This window comes from Triticum aestivum, chromosome 6D, assembly GCF_018294505.1.
Source record: "Triticum aestivum cultivar Chinese Spring chromosome 6D, IWGSC CS RefSeq v2.1, whole genome shotgun sequence".
NCBI classification, from domain to species: Eukaryota; Viridiplantae; Streptophyta; class Magnoliopsida; order Poales; family Poaceae; genus Triticum; species Triticum aestivum.
The window spans coordinates 252,795,351-252,821,307 of record NC_057811.1 but is presented as its reverse complement, the minus strand read 5'-3'; positions in this window follow the sequence as shown (position 1 = coordinate 252,821,307).

The following is a 25,957-nucleotide window of genomic DNA, read 5'->3' as shown; positions in this document are numbered from 1 at the left end:
AATTCTATCATCTAAAGTGGGTTTGGAAGAGTGTCAACTTTAGGAATTAGTGATCCCACTATTCCGAATAAGAAGAATTTTGCTTATGTGGAGAGTAGAAAATTTTCTATGCTTATAGATCATGAAAAGAATGCTTTATGTGAGGGTTATATTGTTGAATTCATTCATGATGCTACTGAAAATTATTATGAGGGAGGAATATATGCTTGTAGGAGTTGCAATAATATCAAGTTTCCTCTCTATGTGCTTAAAGTTTTGAAGTTATAGTTGTTTTGCCTTCCTATGCTAGTTGATTCTTGTTCCTATAAATTATGTGTTCACAAAATCCCTAGGAATAGAAGTTGGTTAGAATCAAATGTGCTAGTCATATTCTTCATGATGCTCTCTTTATGTTTCAATTCTTTTCTTTTATGTGAGCATCATTGAAATCATCATGCCTAGCTAAAAGGCATTAAAGAAAAGCGCTTGTTGGGAGACAACCCAATATTTACCCTTACTATTTTTGTGTGTTCACATGATTAATCTAATTTATTAATCATGTTTTATAGCTTTTTTTCAATAAAGTGCCAAGTAAGACCTTTGGGAAGACTTGGCTGAAAGTTAATGTGATCTTGCTGTAAAAAACAGAAACTTTGCGCTCACGAGATAAGCTACCATTTTTTACAGAAGAGTGAATTTGAGTTGATTGTTTTGAAGAGGATTAATAGAAAAATTCCTCTCGTCCACCAATTTATTTCATAATTTTTGGAGTAGCAGATGTATGGTTGCTGTTCAGATCATTACAGACTGTTATGTTTCTGACAGATTCTGTTTTCATTGCATAGTTTGCTTGTTTTCTCATTTCTATGGATTATATTTCTCAATATAAATTGTAGAAATGATATGGTACAGTAGGCATTGTGTGAGAACAATTATGAACCTTGTCTTTGACAGTACCAAAGTGAATGGTTTACTCTTTATCATACTAACCTATCTCACGAAGTTTCGTTAAGTTTTTTGTGATTGAAGTTTTCAAGCTTTGGGTGAGATATCGATATGAGGAGAATAAGGAGTGGAAAGACCCTAAGCTTGGGGATTCCCAAGGCACCCCAAGGTAATATTCAAGGAATACTCAAGCGCCTAAGCTTGGGGATGCCCCGGAAGGCATCCCCTCTTTCGTCTTCAAAACTATCGGTATACCTTACTCGGAGCTATATTTTTATTCGTCACATGATATGTGTTTTGCTTGGAGCGTGTTTTCAATTTTACTTTCTGTTTGAATAAAATCATTGGATCTGAAATATTGAATGAAAAATAACTCTCCCATGGCTAGTTAATTATTTGACTACTCAATGTTCATCCCTTATATCTTTTGGAGTAGTTTGTCATTTACTCATATGCTTCACGTATATCCTATGAGTAAATGGTTGAATGAATTGAATGTCATAAATCTGAATTTATACATGTTTAATATGCTTATAACATGAGGAGTAATGACTTCACACATAATAAGTATAGGTGGTAAACTTATTGAAAGTTAGCAACCGTAGAATTAGTCACTTGAACAATTCATGAAAGAATATTGAAGGAAGAGAGATTTCACATATAAATATACTATCCTGGACATCTTTTGCAATTGTGAGCACTCATTAAAATATGACATGCTAAAAGGTTGATGTTGGATAAGGAAGATAACGTAATGGGTTATGTTTTCTTATAACTGAAATAAAATATATTGTCATGGATTATCCAACATGCTGAGCTTGCCTTTCCCCCTCATGCTAGCCAAATTCTTTGCACCAAGTAGAGATACTACTTGTGCTTCCGAATATCCCTTAAAATGAGTTTTTCCATGAGAGTCCATCATACCTATCTATGGATTGAGTAAGATCCTTCAAGTAAGTTGTCATCGGTACTTGCAATAAAAATTGCTCTCTAAATATGTATGATCTATTAGTGTGGAGAAAATAAGCTTTATACGATCTTGTGATATGGAAGCAATAAAAGTGACGGACTGCATAATAAAGGTCCCTATCACAAGTGGCAATATAAAGTGACGTTCTTTTGCATTAAGATTTTGTGCATCCAACCTTAAAATCGCATGACAACCTCTGCTTCCCTCTGCGGAGGGCCTATCTTTTACTTTTATCTTCTACCTTATGCAAGAGTCATGGTGGTCTTCACCTTTCCTTTTTACATTTTATCCTTTGGCAAGCACATTGTGTTGGAAAGATCCTGATATATATATCCAATTGGATGTAAGTTATCATGAACTATTATTGTTGACATTACCCTTGAGGTAAAAGGTTGGGAGGCGAATCTATAAGCCCCTATCTTTCTCTGTGTCCGATTAAAACTTTGAACCCATAAATATCACGTGAGTGTTAGCAATTGTGAAAGATTAAATGAGTTGAGTATGTGGAGTTTGCCAAATCAAAGCTCTGACATAGACCCTTCCTGAAAATATGATGAATTGCAATTGTTTGATGACTGAGAATATAGTTTGTTAGTTTCAAGAAAGTTTATGATCTATACTTTAACACGTGAATAGCTTGTTACTTGATCATGAAAAGTTTCATGAAGATAAGCTACTGATATGACATATAATGATGCTAGAAAAAGTGATTGGAACTATCATTGATCAAACTTGTGCAAATTCGCACTTCATAAATTATTTCTTTTATCGTTTACCTACTCGAGGACGAGCAGGAATTAAGCTTGGGGATGCTGATATGTCTCCAATGTATCTATAATTTATGAAGTATTCATGCTATTATATTATCAACCTTGGATGTTTTATATGCATTTATATGCTATTTTATATGGTTTTTGGGACTAACCTATTAACCTAGAGCCCAGTGCCAGTTTCTGTTTTTTCCTTGTTTTAGAATATCGCAGAAAAGGAAACCAAACGGAGTCCAATTGACCTAAAACTTGACGGAGCTTATTTTTGGACCAGAAGAAGGCCATGGAGTAAAAGAGTTGGGCCAGAAGAGTCCCGGGCTGCCCACGAGGGTGGGAGGCGCACCCACCCCCCTGGGCGCGCCCCCTACCTCGTGGACAGCCCGGAGACCTCCCTGACTTGTTCTCGACGCCAAAACCTCTTATATATACAGAAACCTCCAGAACTTAACCTAGATCAGAAGTTCCGCCGCCGCAAGCCTCTGTAGCCATGAGAAATCAATTTAGGCCCTCTCTGGCACCCTGCCAGAGGGGGCCATCATCACCGGAGGCCATGGAGGAGGATCCCGGAGGGGCCATCATTGCCATGAAGGCCAAGGACCAGAGGGAGAACCTCTCCCCATCTAGGAGGGGGCATGGAGGAGGAAGCACAAGGGGGAGAACCTCTCCTCCTCTCTCCCGGTGGCGCCAGAGTGCCATCGGGAGGGGAGTCATCGCCGCGGTGATCATCTTCATCAACATCACCATCCTCATCTCTTTTACGCGGTCCACTCTCCCGCACCCCACTGTAATCCCTACTTGAACATGGTGCTTTATGCCACATATTATGATCCAATGATGTGTTGCCATCTTATGATGTTTTGAGTAGATATCCTTTGTCTCTGGGTTGATTGATGATCTAGATTCGTACGAGTTGTATGTTTCATTTTGGTGCTGTCCTATGGTGCCCTCCTTGTCGCGCAAGCGTGAGGGATTCCCGCTGTAGGGTGTTGCAATACGTTCATGATTCGCTTATAGTGGGATGGTGAGTGACTGAAACACAAACCCGAGTTAGGGGGTTGTTGCGTATGGGAATAAAGAGGACTTGATGCTTTAATGCTATGGTTGGGTTTTACCTTGATGATCTTTAGTAGTTTGGACTCTCAATAAAGGCACCCCACCACTCCAATCCATCTACTCCTAGTCTCTGCTCACCACTTCTCACTCCAATCCAACACCAAGACTATGTGACCAGAAGCCGCAAGCACCCATGGCATTGATGGACGTGAGCTGCAGTCGGTTGTGCTAGATCATCCAAGATGCTGGCCTACGGCCCCGCACCGCGCACCATTTCCAGACGGTGCTGGCGACCGCCGGCATCATAGCCCTCGTCGATGCCGGCTTCGCCTCTCGCATGGACGAGATGATGGTCTGCTCCGTCCGCAAGTTCATCGCTGTCAAGAAGTGCGCGGAGGAACTTGCCGTACTGCTCCAGCCGACGCGTCTAGGCTCCTCGTTCCCTGCCACCCTCATGGGCCTCCATGGTGACAAACTGTTTCAAGCCCTGGTGAACCTGCAGCTGCCGAAGGTCGCGATGAAGAATGTGCACCTAGAGGCCACGCTCGCCGCGCAGTGCCTCACCATGTAAGAAACCGTCGACCTACACATACACATCTACGAGAAAATTGTCTACATAGGCCAATACAAGGCCAGGGAGGGCAGAAAGACGTTGGCCTTCTTCGACCGGCTAGAATCTTTGGACGGCATTGTTCAGAAGCATGTTGACCTGGCCACAAAAGCCGCTTCTACTTAGGTGCCGTTCGGTGGGCCGGCGCCCTGAGTCGAGGAGGAGGAGGTCATCAATGGATGCATCTTTCTTCTTGGCTCCTACAACCAGCACTGCATCGCCTCGTGGACTTAATGTATTAGTCTATGGCATATTTATTCCAGTCGTAAACGACATGTGTGATCCCTTGCTCTTATTTGTCGTTAATTATATGTAGTATCACTGTCTTTGTCCTGGTGTACTACCTAGGTCCTCGTTTATTAATCCCTTTTCTAATTTGTGCTAAATTTTGATCAAATATTTAACTAAAAAAGTGTTAATGCATGTCAACAAAAATTATATTTGATTTGTATTTGAACATAGTTTTCAATGATATAACTTTGGTGAAATGCATGAACATTTTGTTAGTCAAATTTATGGTCAAAAGTTGGCACAGATTACGATGGGGACCAATAAACTAGGACGGAGGTAGACTGGTCACCATCATGTTTTGTGCCAAAATTTGACTTCAGTGACCCAACCTACATGGAGGGAGTATATATATTGGCGCCACAACCAAACTTATATATTCAAAACTGAGCATTACTACATGTCACGAGTTCAAAACAAGAAAGTGGAACAAGTACATCACGCTTGTGTCGTTCGCGTCGCACCCCACACTATCGTTTCGGCCTGTCGCTCAACGCGCATTGGCTTGGCAGTTTCTATGTACAAGTTATAAAGGTAAAGACTTCCATGTTCGCGTCGCACCCCCACACGTTCTGTCAAGCATGCCGCTCACACTAGGGAATGCTTGTTGTCTTAGCATTTTCACTGTCAGGTGGGCCCGTAGTTGATCAAACCGACTATCGGTAAATCCCACCCCGTGCACCGCGCGTCGGCTGAGTTAGAATTAGAAGAGAGAAATGAGGGAGAAGAGACTCCAATGGCGATCTTCTGTTGATCAAACCGACTCTTTAGCTACTGTTGATCTACTGTATGTGGTGAACAAGCAATGCCACCATGAAACTAATCCCATATTGGCCGGACGTAATCCTCCTTTTCAAAAGAACAAGTAATCGCATATTTGACGAATGTCATTGTTGCTCGTAATGCTTCCGGTAACATGAAGCAATGTTGTCGTTTTAAAATATCTACTATCCTTGCGGGATTTCCATGAACATAATGAAGATGCTTCTTTTCATTTCGTGTATGTTTCGTATTTTTTTATTGATCAGTAACTATTTTCTTTCTATCTTCTTGTGCGGATAGGGATATCCATTGCACCTCGTTGCTATTGTGAGCTTTTGGTGAACTACAAAAAACACTTTTTTAATGACTGTCTTGTGCAGTTCAACTAAAATGTCACGTGGGCAATGTCTCTCAATTTTGGTGGAACTGCACAAAGGGCGACTTGAGTTTCCAACATCTCCATCAAACTCTGTCGGTAATCTCGTGCAACATTTTATTAGCCTTTGCAAGATGCGCCGTCACTGTCACCACAATGGCACTTTATTTTAGTGGAACTTCACAAAAGGATAAGCAAATTATAGTTGCACCTTGCATAAGTAGGATAACCAACCTTAATGTTGCTCAATTTTAGTGCAACTCCTAAAGAAGAACCTACCAGCTCATGAGAGCAAGTACTTCTTGCTAGCTGCATGATGCAATCATTGCTTCATTTTAGGTGGACTACGCAAAATGGTCGCATCAATTGAATCTACCGAGTGGATCTGGAGGTTCACCACATCGAGTCATGGTAGCGTAGGGCCCCTCTCTCAGTAATGGTTCCCATGACCGGGTATTTTCCTTTTTGGTTGACTTTGACTCAGCATCTTGTTGGTAATCGTAGCATAATTTTAAAATTTTCCTACGCTCACCAAGATGCATCTATGGAGTCTACTAGCAACGAGGAGAAGGGAGTGCATCTACATACCCTTGTAGATCGCGAGCGGAAGCGTTCCAATGAACGTGGATGACGGAGTCGTACTCGCCGTGATCCAAATCACCGATGACCGAGTGCCGAACGGACGGCACCTCCGCGTTCAACACACGTACGGTGCAGCGACGTCTCCTCCTTCTTGATCCAGCAAGGGGAAAGGAGAGGTTGATGGAGATCCAGCAGCACGACGGCGTGGTGGTGGATGTAGCGGGTCTCGGCAGGGCTTCGCTAAGCTTCTGCGAGAGAGAGAGACAGGTGTTGCAGGGGAGGAGGGAGGCGCCCAAGGCTGTTGTGTGCTGCCCTCCCTCCCCCCCCTTTATATACGCCCCCTGGGGGGGCGCCGGCCCCAAGAGATGGGATTTCAACGGGGGGCGGCTGCCACAAAGGGGGGAAGGGTGCCTTGCCCCCCAAGGCAAGGGGGAACTCCCCCCCCCTAGGGTTCCCAACCCTAGGCGCATGGGGGGAGGCCCAAGGGGCGCGCCCCAGCCCACTAAGGGCTGGTTCCCTTCCACTTTCAGCCCACGGGACCCTCCGGGATAGGTGGCCCCACCCGGTGGACCCCCGGGACCCTTCCGGTGGTCCCGGTACAATACCGGTAACCCCCGAAACTTTCCCGGTGGTCGAAAGTGGACTTCCTATATATAATTCTTCACCTCCGGACCATTCCAGAACCTCTCGTGACGTCCGGGATCTCATCCGGGACTCCGAACAACTTTCGGGTTTCCACATACATATATCTCTACAACCCTAGCGTCACCGGACCTTAAGTGTGTAGACCCTACGGGTTCGGGAGACATGCAGACATGACCGAGACGCCTCTCCGGTCAATAACCAACAGCGGGATTTGGATACCCATGTTGGCTCCCACATGTTCCACGATGATCTCATCGGATGAACCACGGTGTCGAGGATTCAGTCAATCCCGTATGCAATTCCCTTTGTCAATCGGTATGTTACTTGCCCGAGATTCGATCGTCGGTATCCCAATACCTTGTTCAATCTCGTTACCGGCAAGTCTCTTTACTCGTACCGCAATGCATGATCCCGTGACTAACGCCTTAGTCACATTGAGCTCATTATGATGATGCATCACCGAGTGGGCCCAGAGATACCTCTCCGTCACACGGAGTGACAAATCCCAGTCTCGATCCGTGCCAACCCAACAGACACTTTCGGAGATACCCGTAGTGCACCTTTATAGTCATCCAGTTGTGTTGTGACGTTTGGCACACCCAAAGCACTCCTACAGTATCCGGGAGTTGCACGATCTCATGGTCTAAGGAAAAGATACTTGACATTGGAAAAGCTCTAGCAAATGAAAGTACACGATCTTTAATGCTATGCTTAGGATTGGGTCTTGTCCATCACATCATTCTCCTAATGATGTGATCCCGTTATCAATGACATCCAATGTCCATAGTCAGGAAACCATGACTATCTGTTGATCAACGAGCTAGTCAACCAGAGGCTTACTAGGGACACGTTGTGGTCTATGTATTCACACATGTATTACGATTTCCGAACAATACAATTATAGCATGAACAATAGACGATTATCACGAACAAAGAAATATAATAATAACCTTTTATTATTGCCTCTAGGGCATATTTCCAATAGTCTCCCACTTGCACTAGAGTCAATAATCTAGTTACATTGTGATGAATCGAACACCCATTGCGTCCTGGTGTTGATCATGTTTTTCCCTAGGGAGAGGTTTAGTCAACGGATCTGCTACATTCAGGTCCGTATGTACTTTACAAATATCTATGTCTCCATTTTGAACACTTTCATGAATGGAGTTGAAGCGACGCTTGATATGCCTGGTCTTCCTGTGAAACCTGGGCTCCTTCGCAAGGGCAATACCTCCAGTGTTGTCACAGAAGAGAGTCATTGGGCCCGACGCATTGGGAATCACCCCTAGGTCGGTAATGAACTCCTTCATCCAGACTGCTTCCTGTGCTGCCTCCGAGGCTGCCATGTACTCCGCTTCACATGTAGATCCCGCCACGACGCTTTGCTTGCAACTGCACCAGCTTACTGCTCCTCCATTCAAAATATACACTTATCCGGTCTATGACTTCGAGTCATCCAGATCTGTGTCGAAGCTAGCGTCGACGTAACCCTTTACGACGAGCTCTTCGTCACCTCCATAAACGAGAAACATGTCCTTAGTCATCTTCAGGTACTTCAGGATATTCTTGACCGCTGTCCAGTGTTCCTTGCCGGGATTACTTTGGTACCTTCCTACCAAACTTACGGCAAGGTTTACATCAGGTCTGGTACACAGCATGGCATACATATTAGACCCTATGGCCGAGGCATAGGGGATGACACTCATCTCTTCTATATCTTCTGCCGTGGTCGGGCATTGAGCCGTGCTCAATTGCACACCTTGCGATACAGGCAAGAACCCCTTCTTGGACTGATCCATACTGAACTTCTTCAATATCTTGTCAATATCTTGTGAAAGACCAATGAGGCGTCTTGATCTATCTCTATAGATCTTGATGCCTAATATATAAGCAGCTTCTCCAAGGTCCTTCATTGAAAAACACTTATTCAAATAGGCCTTTATACTTTCCAAGAATTCTATATCATTTCCCATCAATAGTATGTCATCCACATATAATATGAGAAATGCTACAGAGCTCCCACTCACTTTCTTGTAAACACAGGCTTCTCCATAAGTCTGTGTAAACCCAAACGCTTTGATCATCTCATCAAAGCGAATGTTCCAACTCCGAGATGCTTGCACCAGCCCATAAATTGAGCGCTGGAGCTTGCATACTTTGTTAGCATTCTTAGGATCGACAAAACCTTCCGGCTGCATCATATACAACTCTTCCTTAAGGAATGACGTTTTGACGTCCATCTGCCATATCTCATAATCATAGTATGCGGCAATTGCTAACATGATTCGGACAGACTTCAGCTTCGCTACGGGTGAGAAAGTCTCATCGTAGTCAACCCCTTGAACTTGTCGATAACCCTTAGCGACAAGTTGAGCTTTGTAGATGGTCACATTACCATCTGCGTCCGTCTTCTTCTTAAAGATCCATTTGTTTTCTATGGATCGCCGCTCATCGGGCAAGTCAGTCAAAGTCCATATTTTGTTTTCATACATGGATTCTATCTCGGATTTCATGGCTTCTAGCCATTTGTCGGAATCCGGGCCCGCCATCGCTTCTTCATAGTTCGAAGGTTCACCGTTGTCTAACAACATGATTTCTAGGACAGGGTTGCCGTACCACTCTGGTGCGGAACGTGTCCTTGTGGACCTACGAAGTTCAGTCACTTGATCCGAAGCTTCATGATCATCATCATTAACTTCCTCCCCAGTCGGTGTAGGCACCACAGGAACATTTTCCCGCGCTGCGCTACTTTCCGGTTCGGAAGGGGTGACTATCACCTCATCAAGTTCCACTTTCCTCCCACTCAATTCTTTCGAGAGAAACTCCTTCTCCAGAAAGGACCCGTTCTTGGCAACGAAGATCTTGCCTTCGGATCTGAGGTAGAAGGTATACCCAATAGTTTCCTTAGGGTATCCTATGAAGACGCATTTTTCCGATTTGGGTTCGAGCTTTTCAGGTTGAAGTTTCTTGACATAAGCATCGCATCCCCAAACTTTTAGAAACGACAGCTTAGGTTTCTTCCCAAACCATAATTCATACGGTGTCGTCTCAACGGATTTCGACGGAGCCCTATTTAAAGTGAATGCGGCAGTCTCTAAAGCATAACCCCAAAATGAGAGCGGTAAATCGGTAAGAGACATCATAGATCGCACCATATCCAATAGAGTGCGATTACGACGTTCGGACACACCATTTCTCTGAGGTGTTCCAGGCGGCGTGAGTTGTGAAACTATTCCACATTTCCTTAAGTGTGCACCAAACTCGTGACTTAAATATTCTCCACCACGATCTGATCATAAGAATTTTATTTTCCTGTCACATTGATTCTCGACTTCACTCTGAAATTCCTTGAACTTTTCAAAGGTTTCAGACTTGTGTTTCATTAGGTAGACATACCCATATCTACTTAAGTCATCAGTGAGAGTGAGAACATAACGATATCCTCCGCGAGCCTCAACACTCATTGGACCACACACATCGGTATGTATGATTTCCAATAAGTTGGCTGCTCGCTCCATTGTTCCGGAGAACGGAGTCTTGGTCATCTTACCCATGAGGCATGGTTCGCACGTGTCAAATGATTCGTAATCAAGAGACTCCAAAAGTCCATCTGCATGGAGCTTCTTCATGCGCTTGACACCAATGTGACCAAGGCGGCAGTGCCACAAGTATGTGGGACTATCGTTATCAACTTTACATTTTTGGTATTCACACTATGAACATGTGTAACATCACGTTCGAGATTCATCAAAAATAAACCATTGACCAGCGGGGCATGACCATAAAACATATCTCTCAAATAAATAGAACAACCATTATTCTCGATTTAAATGAGTAGCCATCTCGAATTAAACGAGATCCAGATACAATGTTCATGCTCAAAGCTGGCACTAAATAACAATTATTGAGGTTTAAAACTAATCCCGTGGGTAGATGCAGAGGTAGCGTGCCGACGGCGATCACATCGACCTTGGAACCATTCCCGAGGCGCATCGTCACCTCGTCCTTTGCCAGTCTCCGTTTATTCCGTAGTTCCTGTTTTGAGTTACAAATATGAGCAACCGCACCGGTATCAAATACCCAGGAGCTACTACGAGTACTGGTAAGGTACACATCAATTACTTGTATATCACATATACCTTGGGTGTTGCCGGCCTTCTTCTTGTCCGCTAAGTATTTGGGGCAGTTCCGCTTCCAGTGACCACTTCCCTTGCAATAAAAGCACTCAGTCTCGGGCTTGGGTCCATTCTTTGACTTCTTCCCAGTAACTGGTTTACCGGGCGCGGCAACTCCCTTGCCGTCCTTCTTGAAGTTCTTCTTACCCTTGCCCTTCTTGAACTTAGTGGTTTTATTCACCATCAACACTTGATGTTCTTTTCTGATCTCCCCTTCCGCTGATTTCAGCATTGAATATACCTCGGGAATGGTCTTTTCCATCCCCTGCATATTGTAGTTCATCACAAAGCTCTTGTAGCTTGGTGGAAGCGACTGGAGGATTCTGTCAATGACCGCGTCATCCAGGAGATTAACTCCCAGCTGAGACAAGCGGTTGTGCAACCCAGACATTCTGAGTATGTGCTCACTAACAGAACTGTTCTCCTCCATTTTACAGCTGAAGAACTTGTCGGAGACTTCATATCTCTCGACCCGGGCATGAGCTTGAAAAACCAGTTTCAGCTCCTCGAACATCTCGTATGCTCCATGTTTCTCAAAACGCTTTTGGAGACCCGGTTCTAAGCTGTAAAGCATGCCGCACTGAACGAGGGAGTAATCATCAGCACGCTGCTGCCAAGCGTTCATAACGTCTTGGTTTTCTGGGATTGGTGCTTCACCTAGCGGTGCTTCTAAGACATAATCTTTCTTGGCTACTATGAGGATGATCCTCAAGTTCCGGACCCAGTCCGTATAGTTGCTGCCATCATCTTTCAGCTTGGTTTTCTCTAGGAACGCGTTGAAATTGAGGACAACGTTGGCCATTTGATCTACAATACATAGTGTAAAGATTTTAGACTAAGTTCATGATAATTGAGTTCATCTAATCAAATTATTTAATGAACTCCCACTCAGATAGACATCCCTCTAGTCATCTAAGTGAAACATGATTCGAATTCAACTAGGCCGTGTCCGATCATCACGTGAGACAGACTAGTCAAGATCGGTGAACATCTCCATGTTGATCGTATCTTCTATACGACTCATGCTCGACCTTTCGGTCCTCCGTGTTCCGAGGCCATGTCTGTACATGCTAGGCTAGTCAAGTCAACCTAAGTGTATTGCGTGTGTTCCGAGGCCATGTCTGTACATGCTAGGCTCGTCAACACCCGTTGTATTCGAACGTTAGGATCTATCACACCCGATCATCACGTGGTGCTTCAAAACAACGAACCTTCGCAACGGTGCACAGTTAGGGTGAACACTTTCTTGAAATTATTATAAGGGATCATCTTACTTACTACCGTCGTTCTAAGCAAATAAGATGCAAAAACATGATAAACATCACTTGCAATCAAATAGTGACATGATATGGCCAATATCATCATGCTCCTTTGATCTCCATCTTCGGGGCACCATGATCATCTTCGTCACCGGCATGACACCATGATCTCCATCATTGTGTCTTCATGAAGTCGTCACGCCAACGATTACTTCTACTTGTATGGCTAACGCGTTTAGCAACAAAGTAAAGTAAATTACATGGCGTTATTCAATGACACGCAGGTCATGCAAAATAATAAAGACAACTCCTATGGCTCCTGCCGGTTGTCATACTCATCGACATGCAAGTCGTGATTCCTATTACAAGAATATGATCAATTTCATACATCACATATATCATTCATCACATCTTCTGGCCATATCACATCACATAGCACTTGCTACAAAAACAAGTTAGACGTCCTCTAATTGTTGTTGCAAGTTTTTTTTACGTGGTTTGTAGGTTTCTAGCAAGAACGTTTTCTTACCTACGTATGACCACAACGTGATTTGCCAATTTCTATTTACCCTTCATAAGGACCCTTTTCATCGAATCCGTTCCGACTAAAGTAGGAGAGACAGACACCCGCTAGCCACCTTATGCAACTAGTGCATGTCAGTCGGTGGAACCTGTCTCACATAAGCGTACGTGTAAGGTCGGTCCGGGCCGCTTCATCCTACAATGCCGCTGAAACAAGAAACGACTAGTAGCGGCAAGAAGAATTGGCAACATCAACGCCCACAACTTCTTTGTGTTCTACTCATGCATAGTAACTACGCATAGCCTGGCTCATGATGCCACTGTTGGTAATCGTAGCATAATTTTAAAATTTTCCTACGCTCACCAAGATGCATCTATGGAGTCTACTAGCAACGAGGGGAAAGGAGTGCATCTACATACCCTTGTAGATCGCGAGCGGAAGCGTTCCAATGAACGTGGATGACGGAGTCGTACTCGCCGTGATCCAAATCACCGATGACCGAGTGCCGAACGGACGGCACCTCCGCGTTCAACACACGTACGGTGCAGCGATGTCTCCTCCTTCTTGATCCAGCAAGGGGAAAGGAGAGGTTGATGGAGATCCAGCAGCACGACGGCGTGGTGGTGGATGTAGCGGGTCTCGGCAGGGCTTCGCTAAGCTTCTGCGAGAGAGAGAGGTGTTGCAGGGGAGGAGGGAGGTGCCCAAGGCTGTTGTGTGCTGCCCTCCCTCCCCCCCTTTATATAGGCCCCCTGGGGGGGCGCCGGCCCCAAGAGATGGGATCTCAAGGGGGGCGGCGGCCACAAAGGGGGGAAGGGGTGCCTTGCCCCCCAAGGCAAGGGGGAACTCCCCCTCTAGGGTTCCCAACCCTAGGCGCATGGGGGAGGCCCAAGGGGGGCGCCCCAGCCCACTAAGGGCTGGTTCCCTTCCACTTTCAGCCCACGGGGCCCTCCGGGATAGGTGGCCCCACCCGGTGGACCCCCGGGACCCTTCCGGTGGTCCCGGTACAATACCGGTAACCCCCGAAACTTTCCCGGTGGCCGAAACTGGACTTCCTATATATAATTCTTCACCTTCGGACCATTCCGGAACCTCTCGTGACGTCCGGGGTCTCATCCAGGACTCCGAACAACTTTCGGGTTTCCGCATACATATATCTCTACAACCCTAGCGTCACCGGACCTTAAGTGTGTAGACCCTACGGGTTCGGGAGACATGCAGACATGACCGAGACGCCTCTCCGGTCAATAACCAATAGCGGGATCTGGATACCCATGTTGGCTCCCACATATTCCACGATGATCTCATCGGATGAACCACGGTGTCGAGGATTCAGTCAATCCCGTATGCAATTCCCTTTGTCAATCGGTATGTTACTTGCCCGAGATTCGATCGTCGGTATCCCAATACCTTGTTCAATCTCGTTACCGGCAAGTCTCTTTACTCGTACCGCAATGCATGATCCCGTGACTAACGCCTTAGTCACATTGAGCTCATTATGATGATGCATCACCGAGTGGGCCCAGAGATACCTCTCCGTCACACGGAGTGACAAATCCCAGTCTCGATCCGTGCCAACCCAACAGACACTTTCGGAGATACCCGTAGTGCACCTTTATAGTCACCCAGTTACATTGTGACGTTTGGCACACCCAAAGCACTCCTACGGTATCCGGGAGTTGCACGATCTCATGGTCTAAGGAAAAGATACTTGACATTGGAAAAGCTCTAGCAAATGAAACTACACGATCTTTTATGCTATGCTTAGGATTGGGTCTTGTCCATCACATCATTCTCCTAATGATGTGATCCCGTTATCAATGACATCCAATGTCCATAGTCAGGAAACCATGACTATCTGTTGATCAACGAGCTAGTCAACTAGAGGCTTACTAGGGACACGTTGTGGTCTATGTATTCACACATGTATTACGATTTCTGGACAATACAATTATAGCATGAACAATAGACGATTATCATGAACAAAGAAATATAATAATAACCTTTTATTATTGCCTCTAGGGCATATTTCCAACACATCTAGCTAGTGATCTTGTGCTACTGTTTTCGCGCTGCTATGAGAAAGCAATAATGATATTGTTTTTGCATCTTAATTTAATGCCACTATAATTTGAGGCAATCTTTTGGCACCACTACTACCACTGATAAAATGAAGTAATAATACATTTAAAATAGAGCTATTGTGTTAGCTACCATTTCATTTCCAATGTAGATAACTTGCAGAAGGCCTATCCAGCAGAATCAAGTCCATGCGGACTTCATCAATCACATAGATCCGCTGAAATAGTTGAGTCCATCATGCCTACCATCGAGGTGGCACGGGCCCCCTCTCTAACTGGCGAGCACCATAAATTTAGTTGACTGCACAAAAAAGAGATTGAAATGAGACGACGCCCCTCCTTCTACTGCCACACTAAGGTGTTAATTGATGTCAACCAATGGCCTTGATGGCAAGACATGGGGACATGAAGAATAACTTGATCTCCCAAAGTCATCTCACATAGGTTAGTATTGTCCTATATCAACATGATTGTGCTTTGTCATACTGTGCTAATGTTGTATTTTTTTAATAAAGCTATTCTATCGCAATTTTCTTGTTTTGGAAATGAAGTTGCTTTAACTAGTGCCACTATTATAGTAATCATGCTCTTTCTTATCTATGCAAACATGAATACTCAACTACAGATGTTGTGATGGTCAAAGGCATTTGCCAAGTTCTTGGGTTGTATGACACGGCTAGCCAAGATGGATTTAATCCTGAGATTCAATTTATCCAAAGGCTCTAAAGTGCCATGCGTGTGTGCAAGGTCTAAAGAATTATTTCAGGAGGTTGATTGATGATTCCACTAGGTTCTGCTATGTGTATTTGTTAAATACTAAGGACGAGGTTGTATACACACTACTTCAAAATCTAGAAGGCCCTCTTGTGAATATATTGGAATTGGTAGTGCCACTAGTGATGCAGAATATTTCTGTTGCCAACGTTTGACCTGCATGATCTTAAAAAGGACTGGTTTCAATGTTTAAGCAAATCCTTGGATCAAATTGCTTACATGAAGCATCGATCAAATTTTATTTATTTTTTCACATTCTCACAACATTTGAGTTGTACAGTTTGATTGGCTCTAATCTGTGAATCATTGAGATGTGTAGGCATCTTTGTTGTACTTATTATTTGAATCTAATGGGTTGGCTCTGAATCTTGCAAGCTCGGAATCATTGAGATGTGTAGGCATCTTTGTTTTACTTATTATTTGAATCTTGTTGGTTGGTTCTGAATCTTGCAAGTTGGGAAACACTGCATGATGATGTAGAGGACAACAACATTAACAAGTTGTTCAAACTTGGGAGTATTGTGTGTGAAAGTGTAGGAAATGAGCTGATCGTGTGCGTCCTGAGAATAATAATTCTAATTGATGTGCATGTTGATCCTGTGACATTGATAGAACGAGCCAATGATTTGCTTGTTTTAAGATTAAATTTTAATTAAAGCTAATAAAATTTAAGTAAAGTGGCCATTAACACTTGATATTACAGTACCAATACAGAACTGCTCGTGAACCCGAGGGGGCATGTTCTGCCGGGCGTGCGGCGGGCGAGGGAGTGGTAGTCATTGTTGTCGACTATACACACTCAGTTTACTGTTGAATGCAGTTCCCCAAGAGCTGAAAAACAAACTGCTTCCGCCGCCTACCCACTCGTTCATCGTCAATTGTAGTTCCCCAAGATTGAAAAGACGAACTGCTGTTGCCGCAGTGCCGCCCCCAGCACCCCATTACACACCGATCGTCTTCCTCTCCCCCTTCCCCCAATCCCCACAAAACGAGAATTGCCACATCAACTTTGCGTGAGAAGAGACTCTAATGGCGATCCGAGGGGTGCGACAGCTGCATATGGACTTCAGCAAGGAGTTCAACTTTGAGTTCGCCATTCAGACTCATGGAAGCACCAAGTTGAATGTGTTGTACACCAATGATCCTGACTCGGTGAAGCTCTACCTCGCCAAGCTCAAGCAGTACCTACAGGAGGAGAAAGCACAAGGTCGCGGGACTAGACCTTGTGCCCATCCATTCATCTCATGACAGGGACGAGTGGATCGCCGTCGCCCAAGTATACGTGCGGGACGAGGTTCTCATCTACCAGTTCTGTAGGGCCACAAGAGGTTCTGAAGCATTCGCCCGTTTCATCGGCAGCGCCAACTGCACCATCAGTACGGTGGAGATCATGAAGAACACGACTATGCTTTATGATTCGGCCATCTGGTGCAAGAAGCTTTTCGACATCGAGAAGCAATACAAGATCATCGGCAACAGTCAGGAGAAGGACTCTGTGGTTGACCTCACCCGACCATCCTCGACCCCTGCTATGCCAACATGAAAGAAGACGTCGATGCCAAGGACCTGAACATGTGGGAGATACCTCTGAATCGATCCTACACGACCAAGGACGCATACGCATGCTACGATATGTACAGGCGGATCTTGGACATGAGGGTGTGTCTGCTTCCCGTAACTGACAAGTACACAGACAGCCGCAGTGCCATGATCAAGCGTGCCAGAAGGTCTAGATGATGTACTTTATTCGTGTGACAGCCTGGTTTTTGCCCTCTCTTCTTTTCTGATTTTTATTTGGTTTTTGATTTGAATTTGGAGTTTTGAATCACTTCAGTTGGACTTACACACTTGGGCACCACCTTGACTTTCAACCAAGTGACTCATTTCTCTCTCTAGCCATCATTTCTTCTCTGGTCAACCTCAAAATAATATTATGAATATTTTTCTTAAATGAAAAATATTCATTTTCTCCTCTAAAACCCTAACCAGCCACTTGTGCTCCAAAGCAACCCCAATTTTTCTTGCCCACAAAAATCTAAGAAAATTCCCAAATATTCTTTGGACACTAGGGCACCTTCCTGAGCAAAATATTGCATCACTTTTTGGATTATTTTTGCTATAAAAAATATTTTCTGTTCTGGACAGAAATGGTAGTTTCTACAGCAACTACCATTTTACTTGCTCCAATGCTGCTGAAATTTCTTGTGCATCACTACCTTCCTAGATGATTGCGAACCTCCAAAGCTCACCTCCCAACTCCTAGTAGATTGGCCACAGTTAACTCTCAAAGTTACTGTTCAGAAACTTACCATCAAGTAACACTCAATCTTAAAGCACCTGAGCTCGACTCAAAGCATTGGCTCAAGCCTAAACACTAAGGACTACATGCCAGACATGAAATTGGGGCCAGCCGTGGCGCCATGCCAAAGTGCACACGGTGACCACGCGTGTGCACGGTGCCAGCCGCCTAACCGACGCGCTCTGGGTGCCGTTGAGCACTCTGTGCGTCGCGTGCTCGCTTCCCCGGCTGCCGCACCTCGCCAAACCTCGCCACCATCCCTGTCTGTACTCACTTAACTCCCTCCTGGCGCTCGCTGACGCCGGAGCTCGCTGCAGGGAGCACGGGCGTGGTCCGGCCAACCGCATAGTGCGCCGCGCACTATGTTCGTCGCCTCCCCCTCGATCCTGTGCTCATCGCCGCCCACCCATAGTGCCCGCGCGAGCTGCGTCGCCTTCCTCCTGGCTCACTGACGCCGTTCGTCGTCGGGCGCCATGTCCAGGTGTCCTCCGGCGGAGCCCGATCCCCTCCTCTTGCTCGCCTATAAATGTTGTCCTCCCCAGCCCTCTCGAGCATCACCAACTCACCACACACACTCCACAAGACCGTAGGAAGCCGTAGCCTTGCTGGGCAGGCCTCGGGTCACCGTCCCCGAGCTCGCCGGCGATCCCCTCGGGTCGTCTCCATAGCTTCAGCCCCTCCCAGGCTCGGGCCACTCTTCCAGAGCCTCCGCCATGCTTTAGTGGTGTCGTCCGACCCGGTTGGAGCCGCTGGTGCAGCCTCTGGTCACCGTCATCCCCAACTCCGGCGATCTCCGCTCTCGTCCGCTGCTGGAAAGGTCCTTTCCGACGCTGTCCGACCACCCCTAGCTAATCTACGGGTACGGGAAGGTGCGCCTCAGTCTTCTCCTTCGATCTATCCCTCTAGCTCGGGCCAAGATGCCCTCCTCACCGGCATGTGCTCCGGCGGAGCCCTGTCGTGCTCTGTTTCCTTCTCCCCCTCCCTCTCACCTGACTAGCAGGGCCCGCTGTCAGCACTCTAGCCATGCCTGAAGCGGTACGAGTGCAGGCGCCCCGCGGATTTACGTCTTCGACGTCACCCCCCAGATCTGTTTTTATTTAAATCAAATTTAAATTTAACCAGAGAGCTTTAAACAGCCACAACTCTTTAACCATAAGTCCAGATGAATTGATTCTTTTTTGCATTGTGTTCTTTATGAAAATATCTTGCAGCACACCAAAAATGAGATTTTTCTCTGTTGTCTAGATTTTCTGGTGAATTTCAGAGTGTTTATTGATGTTTTCTTTTATGTTTATAATTGTTTTCAGAAGGTGAAGCTTGTCTTGAGGATCACCAGGAGGAGTGTGAACCTCACCTGCACTAAGGCAAGCCACAACAACATTTTCATGGTGCCATTACAATATTTGTGATTTTTCTACTTGAATGAATAATTTAGTTCATGCATTTAAATCACTAAAATAAATATACATTTATTCTGTTGAATGGTTGTTTGTGTTGATATGTTTGTTACAGAACATTAAGGCTAACTAAGTTAGTTTAAGTTACTAGAAGTTATACTTGATTAGGAAGAAGTAATTTTTTATGAAAACAATTAGTTGGCTTAATATTTTCTTGAGTGAGAAAATAATTATGCTAAGATATTGTCATGGTTAGTTTGCTGAATAATCATAACCAGAAAAGTGTTATGAGTTTCTAATATGTATGGTTAGTGCTTGATATAGTTGACCTGTTATTGTTCAAATGATAAGTGATGCATGCTTTATGATTGCATTTGCATGGCATATCATGACACCGATTACTTTTACTTTAAGTTGAACCTGATAATAACTCAACCTGAACATATCGTTGATCGGGTCATGGTGCCACTGAATTGAGTTTTTCCCAGTGAAACCACATTTGCCTTTATGGGAAGGCCTTTATTCGGTCCGCTGTCATGCATCTGGTCGGTGCTTCCAACGAGGGAAGGTTATGGGCGTGCGTTACCCTGGCTCGGTAAGCAGACATAACCTTGTGTGACCGTTGTTGTTATGGTACCTTGTCCCATTTGGAACCGTTTATGTTTTGCCACGATGGTGGCCGTTTGCCACGACGTTAGCTGTTGGTTTCTTTGGTAGACACGGGGCCACCCAGGACTTAGCCCGGTGGGGAGACGGAGTGGCCAGGAGAGTGTCATGGCAATGGAGATCGGAATGCCGTTGGTCCACCCGAATGGGAATGTGAGGCCATGGGTTCCGTGGTGTGGGTACAGTGCGCTACCTCTACAAAGTGTATTTAATCTATCGATAGCCGAGTCCACAGTTACGGACACGCTAGAAAGTAGGTCACACCATGGGTCAACGTTTAAATAATTTTGCACACTAAGATAATAACTTTGCACTGTTGGAAAGAGGATGGTTGAGAAACCAGTTGGTTGATGGAAACCAAGTCATTGATCCATCTGTGATCCGAGAAAGATCACCGTTTGGTTACGAGGTAACCCGACTAAGGACCAAGTTGTTGGTTAGTTTGTGATCCGAGAAAGATCACCGTTCGGTTACGAGGTAACCCGATTAAAGGCCAAGATGTTGGTCCGCTTGTGATCCGAGAGAGATCACCGTTTGGTAAGCAAGTCCGAGGGACTTGAGTAACGAGATCATGATCACTGCATTTCTAGTATGATTTTGCAATAATGATCCACTTGATTAATTATCATGATATTGTTTGTCATTATGTTTATGCTTGTTGCGAGCTGGCAAGTACATTCAATGTACTGACCTGGCGTGTCATGCTAGCTTTCCGGAAAGTCTCGTTGGAACGAAGTGCTGTCCGTGTCTAGATCGTGTCCACGTCGGTGTCCCTGTGCTATGGAGTCCCGCTTCGTCGTTGTTCCGCTGCCGTGTAGTTGTTGTGATCGAGGACCCTTTATGTTCACTAAATAATGTACATATTGTTCAGCCACACCGTGTGTGCCGCTTGGCCACACAACTTGTTGTAATATGAACCATGTTCCGCTAGCATCAATAAAGCGGTTGTATTCTATACCAAGATATTGTGTGTTGCCAGAAGACATGGTCTCTGGGCTGGCAATACTGGGTAAACCGGTTGCTCTGAGCCGCGGTGCCACAACACCTGGTATCAGAGCCGCGCTGACTGTAGGACACGAGGCTACCGCCGTGTTCCTGGACGTTAGCTAGAGTAAAAGTTGAGTGCCGGTAACGTTTGTAGCTGATTGTTGCATTGCATACACTCGTTTATTTTTATTCTAATTTATTAATGGCTGTGAGTGTAGATGGACCCGGTGCCATATCCATGCCAGTTGCAGCTGATGACGTACACCTCGCCGCATCTCCTTCGTAACATGTGGCGTCGGCTGTACCCTCTCGGTGATGACCCAGTCTATCGTGTGTACCGGGAGCGTCTAGTAGACTCAGTGTATGAGTATCACGCATTGGTTACTCTGCGCACCAGTTCATCGTCCAGCACTTACATTCGTACCTCCAGGAGCGGTTTCGCTTCTACCACTTCTCAGGCTGTCCAGTTTGCTGCATTTGAGGTCCTCGACGAGCTGCGCTATAACGAGGTCCGAATGTAGAACCATCCAGGCTTCCATTACTATGCCTCCTTGCACGACAATGGCCGTTTCCGTTTTCCTATCATTGATCCGGAGTCCGATAGTACTGCATGCCACCTTTCTCGCTACATCACTGCTAGCTACCTTCTGATTCACGAGCTGGCTCGAGAGCTGACTCATGCTCGTACTGCTTTAGCTGCTACTAGAGCTTTCACTACTCCATCGTCTACGGGATTTACTCCTTATATTCCATCTAGTTCTATTTCACCTCTTTCACTTGTTACTCCTACGAGTAGCTCGGGCACCTCGACCGTGAATCCTCTTAGTGCTCCTGCTGAGTGGGTTTCTCTTCTCACTACCCCCGTAGCCCCGATGCTTCAGCCCTACCCTGCACCTGCTCTGGAGGGAGAGTCCTCGAGGCAGCGTCGTCGTGTTACCTTTAACCCGGAGGTCTCGGTTAACCTGGTCAGTTCAGGATCCGAGTTCGCTTCAGGAGAGGACCCCACAGCACCAGCAGAGCACTAGAGCGCTCGAGTATCCGCAGTTGTAAGGTGGATGTACGGATGTAGTCATACAAGTCATGATGTTCCGTTTCATGTATGAGACTAGTTGAACTTATCATGTCATTTATCTTTTATGTACAAGTCTATGTATAATTATGTTGGAACTTTCTTATTCGACGTGTTTCCTTCGTTATTTCGTTTTCTTTCGGGTTTTTGTCGTTGGCTTTTCCCCACTATATTTTTGGATGTTGCCCATCTCGGTTGCGTTGTCTTGAAAAAAACAATAGGATGACGCGGGGAGGCAGCAGTAGCGACGCTTGTGAGGATGTCCCTATTCGTCGTTCCGCATGACAAGCAGGACACTCCCCCGAGCCGTACATTCCACCACCGCCTCCACCGCCAAATCCGCCCTCCACCGAGCAAATTCTACGTAAGTTTGAGGAAAGGAGGAATAATGATCTGACTGAAATATTAAGGAGTGTGCAACCTATGGTTGGGCAGAATGGAAATCAGAATAGTCATCACTCCAAACGGTCAGATTTTCACAGAACCAAGCCTCCTAGTTTCAGTCAGGTTATTGATCCCTTGGACACAGACAACTGGTTACGAACCATTGAGAAGAAGCTTGAGATTGCTCGTACTGAAGAGGATGACAAAGTCCCGTTTGCAACTCATTATCTTGACGGCGCTGCCGCAATATGGTGGGGAAATGCAAAAGCAATGTGGCCTGCTGATGAAGAAATCACCTAGACAAAATTCAAGGACCAGTTCCGTAAATACCATATTCTTGCTAGAATTTTGAAGGTCAAGCAGCGTGAATTCCTCACGCTCATCCAAGGAAGTCAGTCTATGAGTGAATATTTGCATAAGTTCAATCATTTGGCTCGTTACTCCCTCTATGATGTGGTCACCGAAGAAAGAAAGATTGACAGGTTTCTTGGGGGATTAAACCAGCATCTCCGATGCACCCTCAGTATGTTTGACATCCCTGATTTCCCAACTCTGGTGAACAAGGCCCTCATTGCTGAAAGAGAGCACAAGCTGATACACGACAACAAGCCGACAAATAATGATCACAAGCGCAAGTTCGAGCCGAGGAAGGAGGTTCAACCCGCGCAAAAGGCTCGTACCTAGCAGTATACTCAAGTAGATTACAAACCTAATTGGCAGCAGAATGTTAACAAAACCACTACACAAGTCAAGAATGTCGTGACCAACCCGGTGCGAGAAGAGTGCTAGCACAACAATTCTTCTTTCAGTTGTGGGCAAACCGGACATTAAGCCAGGCAATGTCCCAAGAACGGCAAGACTAATGCTCCATTCAGGCCACAAGTCAACTTTATGGGGCCATACCCTGTCCAGAAAAACATCACCGGGCAAGTCCATCACCTCTTCACAGACGAAGCCCAAGAAAACCCCGAGGTTGTCATTGGTATGTTTTATGTTAATAGCATACCTGCCATAATTTTATTTGACTCTAGGGCTTCCCACTCTTTTATTTCGCGGAGTTTTGCTGCCCAAAACAAATTTCCTTGTTCGATTTTGAGCAAGAATATGCTGCTACAATCCCCGGGATCTTTCCTCAGAAGCAATCTGGTTTGCTGTAATCTGGAAATCGGTATCAACGGAGTCTGTTTTCCAACTTCTTTGATAGTCATTGAGTCTGTCAAGGTGGACATTATTTTGGGGATGAATTGGTTAACCCAATATCAAGTATGCATTAATTGCATGACCCGAGAAGTCACCTTGACAAGCCAAGAGGGGGCAGACTACAAAATTCTATGCCTGCAGAAGCATACCCAAGAAAGAAATAGTCTTCACCGTTGTGGCTGGTGAATTGGAATTAATTCCTGTGGTCGGTGAGTTTCCCGATGTATTCCTAGAAGAACTACCAGGCATGCCGCAAGACTGAGAGCTTGAGTTTGCAATAGATCTTGTGCCCGGAACCGCACCGTTATATAAGAAATGTTATCGGATGCCTTCGTCAGAATTAGTGGAGCTAAAGAAATAGCTTGATGAGATGCTCCAGAAAGGTTATATCCGCCCCAGCTCTTCACCATGGGGATCACCTGCTATATTCGTGGATAAGAAAGATGGTAGTCTCCGTATGTGTGTGGATTACTGTCAGCTGAATGATGTCACCATCAAAAACAAATATCCACTGCCCAGGATTGATGACTTATTTGATCAGCTCAGTGGGGCAAAAGTATTCTCCAAAATTGATTTAAGGACAGGATACCACCAACTCAAAATTAAAAAGGAAGATATTCCTAAGACCGCGTTCACTACTCGGTACGGTCTTTATGAATATACTGTTAGTTCCTTCGGACTTACCAATGCCCCTGCTTTCTTCATGCATATGATGAATAAAGTATTCATAGACTTCCTCGATAAATTTGTGGTGGTTTTCATCGATGATATTCTCATATACTCAAAAATTGAAGAAGAGGACAAAGGACACCTTAGAGCTGTCCTACAAAGACTTCGTGACCATCAACTGTACGCTAAATTCAGTAAATGCAAATCGTGGCTCAAGCATGTTGGATTTCTTGGGCATATACTGTCCGCAGAAGGTATAGCCGTAGATCCAAGCAAGGTAAAGGACATGCTTGATTGGTTGGCACCCACGACAGTATTTCAAATCCGGAGTTTCCTTGGATTAGCTGGATACTATCGCCGTTTTATTGAAGGTTTCTCTAAGATTGCCAAGCCAATGACAGAGCTTCTCAAGAAAGATAAGAAATTTTAATGGAACGAGGATTGCGAGAAAAGTTTCAATGAGCTGAAAACCAGACTGACAACAGCACCTGTGTTGACTCTTCCAGACATCTACCGCAGCTTTGATGTGTACTGTGATGCCTCTAGACAAGGTCTTGGATGCGTACTTATGAAAGATGGCACGGTGGTAGCATATGCATCTTGACAGCTATGACCCCACGAGGGGAACTATCCTACTCATGATATGGAATTGGCCATGGTGGTTCATGCTCTAAAAATTTGGTGACACTATCTCATTGGAAAAAGGTGCCAAATCATTACCGACCACAAAAGTCTCAAATACATATTCACTCAGCCAGATCTGAATCTCCGCCAATGGAGGTGGCTCGAGTTAGTCAATGACTATGATCTTGGAATAAATTACCACCCGGGGTAAGGCCAGCGTGGTTGCCGATGCACTCAGCCAAAAGCCTGTTAGTCTGAATACCATGATGGAATCCTTGCCTCCTGAACTCCAAGAAGAGATTGCTCAGTTCAATCTGGTCATAGGTGGTGCTGGTCTTGCTAATATTATGGAAGTTACTCCTACCCTCGAGGAAGAGATCTGCAAGGCCCAGCCAAATGACACAGTCCTACAGAAACATGCCAGGCGTATGTTAGCAGGACAGACCTCAGATTTTTCTAAGGATCAACAAGGTACACTGCGATTCCATGGAAGGATTTGTGTACCCAGGCAAGAAGATTTAAGGAAGAGAATACTGTCAGAAGCACACAAATCTTCGTATTCTATTCACCCCGGAGGTACTAAAATGTACGAGGACCTTCAAAAAATATTCTGATGGGATGGGATGAAGAAAGACATTGCCTATTTTGTGGCCTGTTGCGTCATATGCAACAAAGTGAAGCCAGAACACAAGAAACCAGCCGGACTCCTCCAACCGTTACCCGTTCAACAATGGAAGTGGGATGATATCTGCAAGGAATTTATCACAGGGCTACCGAAGACTCAGCAAGGCAATGACGCAGTATGGGTCATAGTTGACACCTTAACCAAGGTAGCTCATTTTATTCCCATCAGAACCACATACCGAGCCGATC